Source organism: Zootoca vivipara, chromosome 14 (assembly GCF_965207765.1).
Source record: "Zootoca vivipara chromosome 14, rZooViv2.hap1.1, whole genome shotgun sequence".
NCBI lineage: Eukaryota > Metazoa > Chordata > Lepidosauria > Squamata > Lacertidae > Zootoca > Zootoca vivipara.
This window is the reverse complement of record NC_142597.1, coordinates 41,072,736-41,090,566: the sequence shown is the minus strand read 5'-3', so window position 1 is coordinate 41,090,566 and position 17,831 is coordinate 41,072,736. Positions and strand designations below refer to the sequence as shown.

The window sequence follows — 17,831 nt, the reverse complement described above, 5'->3', positions numbered from 1 at the left end:
GTGAAACTGTAAAAAGGCACCCCCGCACTGCCAAGAGAGGAATTCACTGAACAAGCACGTCCATCAACATTAAAAACCTGTGCCCGAGATTCACAGATTCAATGGCTGTAGCTCATACGTTGCTTGCACAGGGTCCCAGGTTCAAACCCTGCCATCTTCAGCTAGGACTGGGAATGGCTGGCTGAAACCCAGAAGAACTGCTGCCGGCCATTGTCAGAAATACTGAGCTAGATGAGCCAAGGATCTGACTCAGCATAAGGCAGCTTTTTGGATTTCCCAGCAGCTGCCTCTTTGAGCTTTCTTGGACCGACCACCTGGAAGGGGGGAGAGAGAGATTGTAGCCTCCAGTGGCAACCAAAGGACCTTTCCCACACAGGTTATCAACTGAATCCTGTGCAGCCAGCAACCGAACAAGGAACGTGCCACAGCCAGAACTTTAACTTGGTGCTTTCCAAGCAATTGAGTCCATTTGCACTTTCAACCGTCAGTCCTCAAATCACCGTGCTTCTTCGCACAGTAGGTAGTTAAAACTATGGAACTTGCTCCAACAGTGATGTCTACTAACTTCAATGAATTTTTTAAAAAGGATTAGACAAATCCATGGAGAAGGCCTAGATGGCTAGTAGCCATGATAGCTATGCTTCGCCTCCCGTCAAGAGACAGTAATGCTTTTGAATACTAGTTTCTGGAAACCGCAGGAGGGGAGAGGGCTCTTGTGCTTGGGTCCTGCTTGCAGGCTCCCATAGGAGCATCTGGCTGGCTACTGTGAGAACAGGTTGCTGGACTAGATGAGTCACTGGATTGATCTTCTTACGTTCCCTTGTAGAAGACAACTGTAACTGTAATTTAATGAATGGTCCCCAACATGTTCTGAACACCTTCAACAACCAGAAGAAATCCTTCATCTATGTGAAGAAAAGAGGCACAGCTGCATCTCCTATCTTGAATTGCGTGAATGGAGCAGTGACCGGTGAGTTTTCAGTCATGCTCAGATATGTGGCTCCACCAGCTGTGGAATGCTAAAAGGAGCTGCTGCTGTCCCTCTTCTGAACTGCTGGGAACACTTTAAAATATCTGAAATGAATTGGAGACTCTCGGATAAATTACCATTGCGCCATATGGGTTCTGCCTGTTCCCTTTTCCCTGCCGTTGCTGAGAAGAGACCCCTCCCAGAGGTGCAGCATCCTTAACAAATGGCAGTTACTAGGATACTTTGGAGGAAGACATGGACTGTTAAAGTGGCATAAAAATGCTTTAAGTGCATTATGTGCATGTGATAGTATTCTAAATTATCTCCCCACCCCTCCAAGAAACACACACACAATTAATTTTTTTAAAAAAAGTAAGTGGCATTCTGTGGTCTATACATATCATGCAGAGTTGCAGATCCATAAACTAAATTGGCATAAGGAAATGAGCCACATGGGGTGGCATCCTTAGCAACAACCCAGCAGGCTACGCAACATCTGAGTGCCACTCTTACAAAACGTGAGGTGTGCCTCCCTGACGCGAGGGAGCCGAATGTGCTCAAGCTACCTGTGATTTTAACTCAGTCCATATGGCACACCCGAGATGTAAGTTCCGAAGAAGGATGTCTCTTCTCCTTGCCTTTTTAATGGCTTTAACAGTAATCATTGGGCTTGTTGAAAGAGTAAAGAGATGGATGTTGATACGGCAGCTGCGGGAGGAAAAGGGAGTCCTCTTTCCAAGAGAGAGATGGATGGCATCCGATCTGGCCCTTCGCCTGCCTAACAGAGGAGTCTGCTGTGTGTCACCATGTTCAAATAAGAGGCTTTCATCAAGTGAGGACCTATGTTAACTCTGGCTGCCATCCAGCGCCCTGTAAGAGTACATAAAGACCACTTCCCAGGCTAAGGTTCCAAAACTGCTAGGATCAGTGTAGATTCAAACCAGGAGCTTCTTGTCTGAACACTGATGATCCTTGTGGAGAGTTGCCAGGTCCCATGAAGCTCAGATCCTAAGGGGGTGGGGATGAACCTGGAAACCAGGGAGTGCTGCTTCAAAGGTCAGGTGAAGCTTAGTGAGGACAGAGGAGTGCACTACCTGAGCCAGGAGCCTTATAGAAGAACCTCATGAACAAGAGGGCAGCTAATGGCAAAGTGCTGTTGCTTTCCTCCCAGCACCCTTGAGATTTTAGCACTTCACCAAAGAGATCCTGCGAAGGAAGACGAAATCCTAAAAATTCTTTTATAAAGAAGGAAGACTAAATCCTAAACCTTCTTTTATAACATTAGCGCTAGTGGAGATCCATGTTGGTAGATTTAGAACAAAAGAAAGTACTTCTTCACACAGTTAAACCGTGGAATGCACTTCCACAAGAAGTAGAAATGGCCACCAGTTTGGATGGCTTTAGAAGAGGATTAGACAAAACCATGAAGGATAAGGCTATCAATGGCTGCTAAGCACTTCAGCTAAGTTCTGTCTCCAGCGCTGGAGGTCTTTGAATACCAGCTGCTGGGAACCACTAGTAGGGAGAGCTCCTGTTATGCTCAAGACCTGCTTGGGGGCAGGGGGATTCCTGTAAGCATCTGATTGGCCACTGTGGGAACAAAATGCAGACTAGATGGGCCAATAACCTGATCCAGCAGAACTCCTCTTACGTTCACATATGCTCACCTTACCCTTTACCTTCAGCCCACATGGTGAGTCTTTCATTTGAGAGCACACAGTACAGCTGCACCAGAGTGCAGAATGCATCCAGTTTTGATTCAAAATGGTGATAAGGCAGGAAAGTGTGGTGGTCCACCAAGGCAGAGCTAACTCAAACAGTCAGCTGAAGAACCACTCTTGGCAATCAGTCAGGTTGACGCAGACTCAGCCACCTGCAGGATTGCAGCTCTCCACCACAAGAGCTGTTGATTCAAGGAGGTGAAGAGAGATATTTCTTGTAAATCCTTGCCGCATTTGATCTACGGCTCTCGCCTTGCTTCAAGAATTTGCAGTGCGCACAAGTACATTCTTAGAAGATGATTAGCATCTTTAACCGTGTGTGTGTGTGTGAGAGAGAGAGAGAGAGAGAGAGAGAGAGAGAGAGAGAGCGCTTAATTCCATATTGTTAGTCAAAATAATAAATTGCTGAGGTTTTGGAACCTTTACCTCCTTTCGCACACATGTGTGTATATATTTCTCTTTTTATGTGCTATTTTCCATCTCTCATTACTTCTCACTGAGGACTTTTAGTTTCCAGCTTTTGTGGCTCAACACTGAAGTTTCTCACTTTGGCTCCCAAACAGCAGAAGTACTTTGTGCAATTCCTGAATGCCTCTTTTGAAGTTCTTAATATACACAGGCAGAGGAACGTAGAACCTAACAATGTGGATTTAGCTTTCAAATAATGGGCAGTCTTTAGGGTCGGGCAAACTATTTGGCTGCTATCCAACTAAGCCATTTTCAAAGGAGACCCAGAGAAATAGACTGCAGTTAGTTGTACCCATTGTGGGGAGGGTTGGGAGGTCAACAATATCTGGTAGTCACCATATGTACAGTGGTACCTCGACGTATGAAGACGATCCATTCTGCGGTGCTCTTCGTAAGTCGAAGCGCCCATTTTGCACATGCGCAGAACACACGCGCGGCAAAAATACTTCTGGGTTAGCGGACTTCGTAAGTCGAAACCTTTATAAGTTGAGGCATTCATAAGTCGAGGTACCACTGTATTGGCTCCCCTGGTACTAGAAGGAAGGGAGCTGCCAGGTCAGGTGCACTGTTGCCATTTTTGACATCATGTTTCACATCATGTTGATCTAGTCTGGGCTTGGTCTACCCCTGGCCTGAGTACCAGATCTTAGAATATACCCTGCCTGAATCCCTGGAGAATTGCAGCTGCCCATTATGATGGCTAATTCTGAGCTAGATGAAACAATGGTCTGACACAGTGTAAAGAAGTTTCCCACTCCTATGTTCTTGAAGCTCTGGCAGTAGGGACTTGGCAGAACATCAGTCAAAGAGATGTGGTATCCTAAGATAGAAAAGAAATGTAAGAAAAGCTCTAGCGGAAAGCCAAAAAGGTCAAAAGCCAAAGGCCCATGTTCTTGCAGTGGCCAACTTCACGCCTCATCTGGGAAGCCTGCAGGCAGGATGGTGCAACAGTACTCTTCCCGTGTACAATACCCAGAAAATAGTACAGTGGTCCCTCGACTTACGAAGTATTTGACTTACGAAATTTCGAGTTACGAATGAAAAAAAGATGGCCGCACACTTATGTTTTTTTCGACATCCGAAAGGAAAACCGTTGCGGTTTAGACGGGGTTTTATCGACTTACGAATTTTAGATGTGGTTTACTCGACTTACGAATTTTTCCCGTTTCCAATGCATTCCTATGGGAAACCGCTTTTTTTGACTTACAAATTTTTCGACCTACGAATGTGCATTCGGAACGGATTAAATTATTAAGTCGAGGGGCCACTGTATTCAGAGGCATACTGCCTCCAACTGTGAAGGTAGAACATAGGCATCATGGCTAGTAACCACTGACAACGTCGTCCTCCATGAATTTTGCAATCCTCTTTGAAAACTATCCAAACTGATGGCCTCACTACCTCTTGTGGGAGTTTAGTTATGACCTATGTGAATATAGCTCTCATTATCCTTTTACCCAACTCCCAGTCTTCTCTTAACCCAGTGCTATGTTTGAAGGATACTGTTGCATGCCACCCCAATCTCCAAGGGGTGAGATTATAGGGTTTCCATGACCTTACCGAGGGCTCCTTTTGAACAGTAAGGCACAGTGGGAACTATGGTGTCATTACGATTTATAGTTTATTTACACATATATACAACCTGAGCCTATGATGGAGAGGTTTACAGTGTCAACACCCCAAGATGATCTCGCTTCTCCTATAGCCACAGGCCTAGATTCAAACAGACACCCAAAGTCAGGCTCTGCCTTTCAGACATTATCAGCTTGCTGCCTTTCTTCTCGGTGACATCACACACACACACTGTTCAACTCTAAACTCTGGCTTTTGTCTTTCTCACTATCTGCAAGGTGGAGGAGGGCCCCCACACATCTGCCATCTGCCACAGAGCCCCTCTCTTTTGCTCTCTTAATTGGCCCATCACCTTTCTTTTGTTTTCTTAATGGCCCTTCACCCAGGTGATCACCTCATGAGGAAGCTAGCCTGGTTTATATTTTAACACTTGCTAGGATTATAGGGGGGATGCGGGTGGCACTGTGGGTTAAACCACAGAGCCTAGGGCTTGCCGATCAGAAGGTCGGCAGTTCGAATCCCCCCAACGGGGTGCGCTCCCGTTGCTCGGTCCCAGCTCCTGCCAACCTAGCAGTTCGAAAGCACGTCAAAGTGCAAGTAGATAAATACTAGGTACTGCTACAGCAGGAAGGTAAACTGTGTTTCCATGTGCTGCTCTGGTTTGCCAGAAGCGGCTTAGTCATGCTGGCCACATGACCTGGAAGCTGTCGGCCAATAGAGTGAGATGAGCGCCGCAACCCCAGAGTCGGTCACGACTGGACCTAATGGTCAGGGGTCCCTTTACCTTTACCTTTAGGATTATAGGGATTAGAAATCTGGCACCCACAACTCATAACAATACTATACCTGTATTCACAACACACACTTCCACCATGCCTCCATCTGAAACAACGTATTTTTGGAGGGAATGATCACCAGTGGGGGAGGAGAATAATCATAATCAAAAAATTTCCAGGCCTTCCTGCTTCTTTTTTTAAACTGACATTTGTCTCATTTAGCAGATAACATCTGAAATGAGTTCAAATTCTTGTGTACGTGTAATAACTTGGCAAGAATTTATGAGCCGAGCAGATATTGCCATGCGGACATTTCAAAGCCATTTGTAAAGGGGGGGGGTTGCAAGTGAAGTTCAATTAACGATGGTTTCCCTCCTCCCTCTCAAATCCACAGAGAAGATGGAAAAATCCCATTCAGGAGGAATTAACTATCCTTCTATGCAAGCAAAAGATACAAAGACCTCACACACTTCCACAGCAGCAACAACCAAAGTTCGTTACAGTGAACACTTCCATTTGTTTCAATTTACAGCTTCCTATTTGCAACGCATGCTATCTGGTGATGGATGAAATAAGGTGCATTTACATAAAGAAAATAAAGGCTGGCTGGGGATGGGGGAGGAGAAATGCAGAAGGGATATACACAAAGGGGGGGAGTTGGAGAAGGGGGCACAGATGTAGATTGTGGCTTAAGAGCTATTTCTGCAGTATCAGAAGACTAAACCAGACTCCGGGCTGGCCATAAACTAAAACCCACGCCCTGAAGCGAGGTGCCAAGCCACAAAAAGAATTTGCGTCAACTGGGAATACAAGGAAGAAGAAGAACTTCTAATTATAGGGCCTGGAAGCGGAAGCCGTGAGTGATTAGGAGTTTAGGCACTGCTGTGTGTTTACTTGGGAGCTTCCTCTCCTCGTTGCCCCCTTGATAGATGAGGTTGGCCTAAAGGGTGGGATTGAAAGTTTGCTGATGAGATGCAGAAAAAGGCTCCAGGACCCGAGCGGGGATGGCGACGGGATAACCGACGGCTTCTGCGGCCGTGTAGCAACATAAGTCTTTTCAACTAGGCGTCAGTTGGTTAGCCCAAGAAGACAAAATTAAAGGGTAGGGAATCTCAGCTGGGTACTTGCAGTTAAAGAAGAGGAAGAGACAGAGAGAGAGAGAGAAGTAAAAAACATATATATAGGAAACCAGCACAGCTCAGATTTCTTGGATACATCCCTATTTATAACACCTCTCTAATTGCTGTGCTGTTGATGAAACCCAGTTAGATGCACATAGTTTTGACACTGGTTGAGCTTCCAAGAGTTTTTTTTTTTTTAAGTTTCCTTTGAGTGTTGCCATCTTGGAAAGAAAACACAATCTTTCTTGCGCCTCTAAGGCCAATTGCTTCATTTCAACTGGGTCTACTCTAAGTAGAACCAATGGTACATACAACCTATTTTAACCTTAACCTCTGTAAGGTTCAAATGTATCAATCTCATGATTCTGTCATCAACCCAGCTGAATCTTTATATAGGTGACCTTAAAGTAGCTGGATTGTATTCCATGTTAGCCATACATGTTAGACCTACTAAAAGTAATGGGCAGGACTAACAGGTACTTTATTCCAATGGGTTTACTCTAAGTACAACTTATGTCTGCATGATTTATTGCTCTGGCCTTGCTCCTCTTCCAATTAGCAGTATTTTGCCACATCTTTGCTATAAGGTCTGCCTGGGTCATTCAAATCACTCCTGGTGCAGAATTACCCTCCTCAAAGGATGTATGTCAGGCATGGCCAAACTTGACCCTCCAGATGTTCTGGGACCACAACTCCCATCATCCCTAGCTAACTGGAACAGTGGTCAGGGATGATGGGAATTGTAGTTCCAAAAACATCTGGAGGGCCAAGTTTGGCCATGCCTGATGTATGTCAAAAACAGTGAATCCAAACAGGGAGGGGCTACTTTGAGAGAGGACCGTTTTTTACACAACGTGTGTTTAAACGGGGAGTTGCTGCCAGTCTGTGTAGAAAATACTGAGCATGATGGACCAAGAGAGCTCCCTATATTCATATATGCACATGCACACAAACCCTCTGGAGACCATGGGGCTTTGCTCCAACTGTGAAGTCCATGTGGAAATAAGAAGCAGGACTAATTTGCAATGGGGTTTCGATACTGCAAACCTGATACATTTTGGGCAAAAACCGACCTATCCTGAAACCATGGTTCAAACAAGCCTGAACCATGCTAGTCTTTATTTTTCACAAATAGCCATTTTGCTGCCAACTTTGTGACCCCAAATACATAAAAATGAATTTGATAAGTCACCCCAAGAAGAGAACTGGCTGAATCTGTGAGGTGTTACTGAGGCTTCCCAACGATCTAACAACCCCCCCCCAACCCCACTTACTTTGATAAATGGGGAAACACTTCTGCGGAGAAAATTCCAATTTAAACTTCTTTAACTATTAACCCAAGACCACCATCGTATTTCAATATACCACATTTAACTAACCAGAGGAATTTCAGCTCTGTTAGAGGTGCAGTCAGGCATCCACAGGGGTACACAGTTTAATCTGTTTTACTGCAGGCCTAACATTAATTTTCCCTGTTATTAATGGGTGGAAAAGCTCTCTCTGAGCCAAAGAGGGGGCTGCTGCTTAAAAATTAGACGTGTTGCCTTTCACAGCTCTGGGCCTGCAGGAGTGACGCCTGTGGAAGGGAAGATCAATTATTTACTACATTACAACGGAAAAACACGTATTTACTGGACACTAGGCTTTTGAAAGTGAACCAGATCTTCCAAGTGCATTTTAATGTCTCAGGTGCTGGACATGTCTCTGGCGCAAAGGAAATCTAGAAGTCTAGAGGTAAAAGGCAGTCATGGTCACTAACCTAGATGGCTTTAACAAAGGATTAGACAAATTCATGGAGGAGAGAATTATTGAAAGCTACTAGCCAAAATAACTATGCTCTGCCTCCATAGTCAGAGGCACTAATGCTTCTGAGTATCATTTGCTGGAAACCATAGCAGGGGGAAAGTGCTCATGTGCTCGCATCCTGCTTGCAGGTTTGTCAAAGGCTGGGTTGAGAGGCATCACTTGTGTGCCTAATGATGGACCAACACAATGCCCATCGCCATTCCTCTATCCGTCTTTGCAGCTTAAAGTTCTAAGATAAAGCCTGCTTCAGAGGGACTCTCTCCTCTCCTGCAACGAGGCTGTTATGCCACCAGCTGCCTTGTGGGAAAGATATTAGTCAAGATGAAGCAGCATGTAAGAACGTAAGAAGAGCCTGCTGGATCCAGCCAATGGTCTATCTAGTCCAGCACCCTGTTCTCAAAGTGGCCAAGTAGATGCATGTGGGGAACTGTCCCCCCACCGCTGTGGTTTCCAGAAACTGGTATTCAGAAGCATTTCAGTCTTTGACTGTGGAGGCAGAGCAGAATCATTGTGGCTAGTAGCCACTGGTAGTCTTATCTTCCATGGTGCCAGTTGGGTGGGTACCCAGCCTCCACAGGAACCATCTGCTACCAACTACCCCAAAGTACCCTGGTACCTTTTAATAAGTTGACTTTGCTGATTGTGTGTGTGTGTGTGTGTGTGTTATTGTAGCTTAACGTTTAGTTGTATCCTGAAAGGCGGGATATAAATAATTGTAATACAGTAATAAATAAATAAAATAGTATCTTTCCCATTAGCGTTGATCCTTACTCAGCCTGTGGTATTTCCTGTCTCCCTTCCTCTCCCTCTGTCTCCATATTAAGGACTTGGCTTTCAGCCTTTATTCATTCATGCGGTCAGTACACAGTTGGAATGACATCCTAACTTCCTAGTCAGGCCATGGAATCTTCTTCCTTCTTCCCATTCACACAGAACTCTTGGCCACCTCCCTGCCTCTGCCCCCAATAATGACATCCCCACACTTGCTCCTATTTCAGTTGCTTGCTCATTGCCATTATCTGCCCATCAGTGCCTATATCTCAGACAAGAAGGCAAAAGTGCTGAGTTAAATATGCAGCTTCATGTTGGGGCCCAACTGACTCAGTTTTTCGCAAAGTTTTTCAGCTGCTCTGAAAGATACCTGCCCCATCTTGGTGATTTCCCAATGCTCCTTGCCAGAAGCATTTGGTTCTTCATTTCCCATGGTGACATCATGATGTAATCTCCATATGGTTCGCCATCGACCCTTAGGGTCCCTTCCAGATTCTAGGCTGCATCGTGACATCATTCCATTTGCTGTGTGATCCCTGGTTGGGAATCATAACCTGTATGGTTATTTCTGCAGTGAGGAAGCAACGGCAGCCAAAGGAAATGAGGTGGGGAGGTGATTGTCTGAATGATCAGTGCAAATAAGAAGTGTGGGAAATGTTTCTGCACCTTCAGAATTGCTAACCTCTACCTGGAAAACTGAACCTGGAGAATAGTCAGTACGAGATTTAATTCATTGTGAAGCTGCTAAGCGAGGGAAACCACGAGAGCAGTGCTAGTGGCAACATAGAATGTATGTTTATCTACCACTGCACTCATGTTTAACTCAAATCGTAACATTTATAGCTCTGGGTTAAGCTTCGGCATTAAAAATTGAAAGCTGAAATATTGCTTCTGCCACTGGAAGTAATAATCATTCTACTACAACAGCTACTTCTACAGCAGACGTGCCAAAAAATTGCAAGAAAACTCTCCATTATACCGTCAAAATTTGTTCTGGGGTAGATGCTGACTGCATTCACACTAGTCCTTAAGTTTCCTTGGGGGTTCCCTAGATGGTGCCTCCCACCTCTCCTTTGCATCCAGCCAGTCCATAAATGTTCCTGTGGAATCAGAACCATGCTAGCATATACTGTGGGCATTCACTTGCAGGATTTCCATGCCTCATCTCAGAGAAACATGTGAATTGTGACGATTTCTGCTAATGTTTCCATTTCTGGTGGAATGCTCCGGCATCCCTTTCAGCTACTGAGCTATGCTCTCTCCATGACAGGGAACTACAGCACATGCCAGAGCTGGAGCACTGATCTCACTGCAGGGATGGCTGTCGCCTGATGATGCAAGAGGACAGCGAGGCTGCCTGCCAAAACAGCAGTCAATACATTGACCTTAACAGTTAGCCTAGGAAAAAAATATGTGTTACCAGTCTATTTACCTACTCTGTAAGTCAGTGCAGCATGATCACCATCTGAAGTAAAAAGCAACTCCCTTCCAGATTGCAAAAACCACCCTGCCTGGTCACTTGCCTTACTTGCAAACAGGTAACCAACAAGACAGCTGGGGGAAGTCCTGCTGAGTGTAAGCTATGTACGGTGCCATCACGTGGGAAAGCTGAAGCGTTTGCAGATAGGAAGGGACAAAGGTTTGCACATCCTTAGATTTGTGTTTGTGCTGACGGCCACAGCTGGGCGCATGTTACAGGTGGGCTTCTCAAGTGCTGCCAGCTTGTGGAAAGAACGTGGCTCAGTCGGTCGCATTTTGGTTACGGCAGATAAAAAGACTGGCCTTCTGGTGACTCAGTGGAAGTAGTGCGCTGTGCCAGAAAATCTGGGCTGTTCCAAAGTTGACTCGGGGTGGAAGATTTACTTTGGACACCGACCTGTCATCTTAACACTCCGCTTGCAAGACCATGCCATGGGCTTGGCTGCCAGAAAATGAAGTGGCTGCGTTCCACTTGTTAGCAAACCTACATCCCTTTCCAGGACTCAACACCTTATTTGCCACATCGGATCAATCCTGGCTAAGAGATTCTGTTACACACACACATATTTTGCATTAGTTCTTGGCTAAAGGGTAAGAAAGCTTTTGGGGGCCCTGGACACATTTTGATTTCTGAATACCACCCCCTCTGGTCTCCTCTCTCCCCAGGATTAGCCACCAGCCCCACACCAGAGAGTGAAGAAGAGAAGAGAGAGAGAGCATACACTTCACTTTCCCAATGGAGGCATGCAATTAATGGAGGTTGATGCTATCAGTAGCTCCTAGTTATAATGACTATATGCTACTGCATATATAATGCTACAGTGGTACCTCTACTTACAAATAACTCTACTTACAAATTTTTCTACTTACGAATGGAGCTCCGTCCGCCATCTTGGATGCGGTTTAGATAGGATTTTTTCTACTTATGATTTTTAGATAGGGTTGCTTCGACTTACGGATTTTTTCTCCCAATGCATTCCTATGGGATTCGACTTACAAATGTGTGTTCAGAATGCATTAAATTCGTAAGTAGAGGTACCACTGTATATGCTATTGCCCTCACATGCTCTTTGGGGGCTTCCCAGAGGCATCTGGGAGCATAGGATGCTGGACTAAATGGATCTTTGATCTGATCCAGAAGGATCTTCTTATGTAGCATGACAGCACAGGAGAACATCTACCTGAACCCTCAAGCACCTTCCATTCAACTTCAGTTGCAATCGTCTTACAAAGCTTGTGAATCTTAGATTATCTGTCAAAGCAAACCACGGGAATGTGCAGGGTTGGGAGGAAAAAAATGTGTACATATACATTTATTTTTCCCCTCCTGGGGCCCCCTGAAACAAAATTTAAGCATAGCCAGTTCCTCTGGACTGAAAAGTCCAGATTGTGCGATTCTTATCAGATATGTGATTTACTGGCAACGTGCAGCAGGGGGGGGGGGGTTGAGAGGGAGAAGTGGGGGAGGTTTCTCCAGTTGCGACAATGTTTAAAGTCTGGAGGGGCATGTCATGCGCCACCCATACGGCTCACCACCACCACTCCAGATCACAGCGCCGAGCCAGGGGGTGCCCACTGCCAACGTTGTAAATGCTGCCATTAAAATGTTTGTTTTAATTCTGACCTCAGAGTCACAGCTAATAAACAAGAAAGGCAGTGGGAAATTGAAAAACAAACTCAATGCAGCTGTCGGACTGGCTGGTTCACAACAGCATTTTAACGGCGTCCTTTAATTTCAGCTTCTATGAATAGATCCCATACACAGCACATTGCATACTGAGCAGCCAAGGAAGCCTTGTGTGTCCCCCCCCCCAAAAAAAAACCTCACTGGTATGCTGTATGTGTCCCGTTTACAGCATTTAAAATAGATAGATAGATAGATAGATAGATAGATAGATAGATAGATGATAGATAGATAGATCCCTCAATCTTGTCCTCTTGTTTCCAGAAGGGCTAAACTAGCTCATGTTTGAGGAAGCCTTTAGCAAAGTGTCCTATAGCCGACCTGAACTGATTTACCTAACTATGCAGCCCTGAGAGTCTTTGTGTGGGAACCACTATGTAGCCCTGCATAGGGAAGTTTGTAACGTGTGATGTTCTACTGTGGGAAGCCGCCCAGAGTGGCTGGGGCAACCCAGTCAGGTGGGCAGCAGATAAAGAATTGTTATTGTTAATATTGTTATTATTATGACTATTTTAACTTTGCACAGTGCCCTAGACATGGCGTCACCCCAGGGCATCGTGGGGAGTTAAAAATGACAATTCCTGGGCCCAGCCACCTTTTCAAAGATGACCCCAGAGCAGGCATCAGTAGTGAGCACTAACTGTACTCTCCAACATTTCACAGAGCAAAGTAAGGACAAGGAATAGGCATAGCCATTCTCATAGCAAATATAACAACGTAAGGTGGGGAGGCTGTTGGTAATATATATATATGCATGATAATATATATATATATATCACGCTATACGAAGAGGAGCCTTTTAAGCATACCCCATAATACTTAGGGCATCGGAGGGTGTTCTATGCACTGCTCAGCAGTCCTCACAACAAACCTTTAAAGTAGGCCAGTGCTAATTATCCCCAGATTGTACTTAAGGGGACAGCAGTTTACCTAAAGCCACTTAGTCTAGAGAAGAGGTTAGACTTGGCAGCTCATGCCCCCCCCCAACGCCCTTCCTTTCCACTCCATCTCTCTGCATTATCAGGCATGAAAAGTTCTCCTTATATCGATGTTTTATGGACTTCTCCAAAATTCACTAGAATACCTTTTTAACAAGTAGCGCCGCTGCTTTTAAGAGCCCTATTATACAGCCTATGAAAATAGCTTTGCAGGGCCTGTATAATTGCTAACAGTTAAGTGCTAATGGCATTATATAAACAGGCTTCGAAGCGGTCTGTTCATAAATGCTACTCAGGGCAATATAAACCCTACATAAGCCAAGGAATCGGGACAGCAAAGACTTTTTTTAAAAAAAACAGGTCATGAAGAAAACAACATGGAGGGGGTGATAATCTCTATTGCATGGGTTTCATGAGTCAGGGCCGTATCACATGCTACGATTTCCTGCATAGAAACAAACTTTGAAATGCCGCAATACACAGCAGTGATGATGTGTGTTGCTGGAACCTATGACATTTCCTCTGGGAAGCCAGTTCTCCATTCTCTGTCCAATGACCCCAACTCCCTGGAAGCAGCAGTAAGGTTTGGCCCCTCCGGATGCTGCTGAACTCCAACTCTCATCAGCATGGCCAATGGCCAAGGATGATGGCAGCTGAGGGCCAGAGGCTCCCCACATACGGCTAAGCTCTCTCTCTGTGCAACGCTGAGAGTCAGTGTGATACAGGGGTGTAGCGTGGGGGGGGGGTACCAGGGAGGCCACGGCCCTGGGCACACAATTTCTGAGGAGGTGCGAACCAGGTGCCCCAATGTGGCCTAGTCCAGTGCTCCTCTCCGGCCTCCAAGGGCCATGTTGGCTGGCTGTGGCCCCAGTTTGCTTCAGTGGGAGTGGGGTCACTCCAGTGGCATCAGTGGCGAGAGCTGGGCTGGGCTGGAGGCCTGGCACATGTGCCCGCCTGGGCTGGGCACAGGCAACCGATGCTACGTCACTGCTGCAACATCAGTAGCCAAGACAGCCGTCGCCATCCTGTGCTCTTCGGTTGGAATATTCCAAGTGCAACGTGGCAGTCTGTGCTGTAGGTGTCAAATATTATTCACCATTTGGGGGACATCTAGCTGCCGGTGCTACTCCATGGCATATGTACAGCATTAGAATGATCAAGGTTGCTTGATATATGTAATCTCAATAAAACTTGAAAACAACTGCCTGGTAGGCCAACTGCATTGTCCCCGTAGAGGCAGCAAGACAGGGCCACAAGATGTTCCCCACCCTTGGATTAGGTGATGAGCTCTAGCCTTTGCAGCAGGTCCTAAATGATGCCACCTTAGGAAAGCCCTTCACTTACTCAGGAACTTGTGGAACTGTAGGAAAATTCCAAAACAGCAGACCACATAAAACCAATGTCCTATTAAACTGTTTGTGGTGGAAACAGACAGGACAGACACAATTACTTCAATAACCTTTGCCGTTATTAGCTCAGCAGCTTGCTCAATTCCAACCTAAATTACAAGATGTCTTTTAATAATGTACGCTCAATAATACAGGAGTCACTTGCCCGGAGACCGGAGGCTAGACAAATCGCCCGTTTAGTCTAGCCTGGCCTAAGATGGAGCAATTGATTCTACTGGATAACAATTTAATCCTTTCCCCTCCTCCTCTTGTTATCAAGATTACACACACTTAGAATTCCTGGCACAGCGTCATGTACAACATTAAGAGCTTGGAGGCCAATTCATAAACATCTTAATCAACCAGCCTCCTATGGTGTAGGTTCCTCCCGTCTGTGACGACCTCCCAAACTGTAGTCCGAGGCGCCTTTGGTCGAGGAGAACTTGTGGATTTACATTTACAGGTCAGATGTGTTTTTATCAGGGTCACTGTAAGCATCCGTGATGTTTGTAAACTGTTTGGACCTCTTTAAATAAGGGAGATGATTCAAGTCTTAATTCCGCCTAATGAAACTTTTAATAGGGAAAAAAATCCTGTGGTGTTTGGCTGTGGATCTCACATACCAGGGAGCAAACGCACCTTTAGACTCACTGGGTGGCCTCTGGCAAAGTAAGAGTCAGCGGGTGGCAGGATCTGGACCAGCATGGGTTGGAATTGCTGCTGCATTTGAATTGCTGCTGAAACTCCCCGGATGACCTTGGACCAGGAGCTCTTTCAGCCTTGCTTACCTCACAGGGTCATTCTAAGGACACCGGCATTATTGCTCTAATGTATTTGTAAATTGCAAGGATGGAAGACCTGCAGCTCTCCGAATTATGTTCTCCAGATGTTGCTGGACTCCCAATTCCCATCAGCCCTAGCCAGCACAGCCAATGGTCAGGAATAATGGGAGTTGGAGTCCAACAGCATCTGGATAGCCAAGTGTAATTTTTTTTTAAAAAAAGTGGTGAATTATTTTGTAGTGATTACTTTTTTGTAAACCAACTTGTACTCTAGAATTGGAGTGGAAGGGCGGGCCCAAAATCACCCCAATGAATTAATTAAATGGGGTCTACCTGTGTGTGATGTGAGCTCTTGCAGGAAAGGGTAGAGAAAAATAAATTGTTGATCATCTGTTTTCTAAAAGTTTTGCAACACAGCAAAAACAATGCTGGAGGCAGAAGTTATGAGTTACCAGTCTCTGCAGCCACACCAGGCGCTGCGATTCTCCAGTGGTTTGACTTCACCCCTGAAGGTGCGCTCCATTGTCTCTTGAGACAGATGGGTGCCAACAACAATGTTTTAGATTGCAAGCCTGAGGGCAGGGAAGGTCTCATCACTGATATATGTAAGGGGAGCCTTTATCAACTGAAGAGCAGGATAAAAATGCTTTGAATGAATGAATGAATGAATGAATGAATGAATGAATGAATGAAAGTGTTGACAAACAAACATGCTAACAAATGGGAGCGTGTTGATTTTTAACTTATTTTGCAAAGTCGGTTTATACCTCCTTCGCAAGTCTACATCCCAGTTCGAAAACTGTGGCAGTCAGAGGCAGGTGCTGGAAATGGGGCACACGAGTGCAGAAGCCCTACACAGAAATACATGGCAAGATCTACAAATGCTATGATTAAAACACAGCTTCCCCTTTCCCCATCACTATCTCCTGTCACAAGCAGTAAGAGCAACAGAACTCTGAGCCACACACAGTTATTAAGGAGTTGTGACATAACAGATGGGCTGTCAAGCGTAAGTCCAACTAGCCACTGTAAGCAGGGGAAAGAGAGGACATCCATTCCGTTTTTGTTCTCTGAAATGCGATTTCATCCCAAACCTCTTCAAGGCATTTTAATTCACTTTAAAACTCATTAATTTAGGCAAGCGGAAGCTCTTGATCTTCCACGGACCCTGTTTCACTGACCGCCATGCAGTCAATCAAAAAGTTATTACTCTTGTCGTAGGAAGGATAATAAACAAGTTATGCTGTCGGCTGGACGAGATTACACGGACAGGATGCATTCTACCTGCCCACAAGCCTTATTCAGCTGAAAGTAGGAAGGAGAAGGGCAAAGGTGCTTTCTTTGAGGCTTTAAATATCATTTTCAGATCACTTCTCTCCCCACCCATCACCGGGGAGGGGGGCACTAAGACTTAGAAAGAAGTTCAAGTTACATCTCCAGGTTAAGCATTAAGTGCAAAAGGATAAGTGGTGTCAAATCTATGAGAATATTTGCACAAACCTCAAGAAATAAAAATTTTAAAAAATCTCTGTGCGTGTGAAGTCTGTTCCAACTGGAAATATAACGGATGAGGAAACCTTTTATTAACCTAACTTTTCAGATACATTAATGCCCATTTCCTACAGATATTGGATGTAATTTCTTGACCCAGTGCAGATATAATGCTTCCAATATCTCAGCATGGTAAGAAGATGGACAGCGGGCTACAAAGTCGTGTCTTCCTTCTCCAGTGGCAGATACGGGGAACCTGTGGCACTCCATATGCTGTAGGATTCCAGCTTCTATCAATCCCAGCCAATCAGGGCCCATGGGAGCTGGAGTCAGTAACATCTGGAGGGCTGCTGGTTCCCCCATCCCTTACCCATGAACATAGGGAGCTGCCATATGCAATGGGTTCATCTAGCTCAGGCCTAGGCAAACTTGGCCCTCCAGATGTTTTGGGACTACAACTCCCATCATCCCTAGCTAACAGGACCAGTGGTCAGGGATGATGGGAATTGTAGTCTCAAAACATCTGGAGGGACGAGTTTGCCCATGCCTGATCTAGCTCAATGTTGCCCTCGCTGACTGGCAGTTTTAGACAGGGGCTATTCCCAGCCCTGCCTGGAGGTTCCAGCAACTGAGCCTAGGGTCTTCAGCATGCAAAGCAGGAGCTGTATGCCTGAGCTGCATCCCTCATCAAGGATTATGTCTGCAACCCCACGCCATGCCCATGTCTTTGGCTACTGAAAAATGGAAATAGCACCCGACTTTCTTGGACTGGGATTTCCAGCAAGACTGCATCGAGAACCACAATAACAGAAGGCTACACCCTCACCCCCGTGTCTGTAGCAAGCAGAATACGATGAGACGAAG

General features: G+C 45.5%; 1 protein-coding gene across 25 annotated transcripts in view; it reads right to left on the bottom strand.

The window, feature by feature from the left end:
• Positions 1 to 17,831, bottom strand: part of BCAS3 (BCAS3 microtubule associated cell migration factor) — a 454,932-nt gene that overhangs the window by 337,095 nt on the left and 100,006 nt on the right. The gene's annotated exons all lie outside the window — the stretch shown is intronic.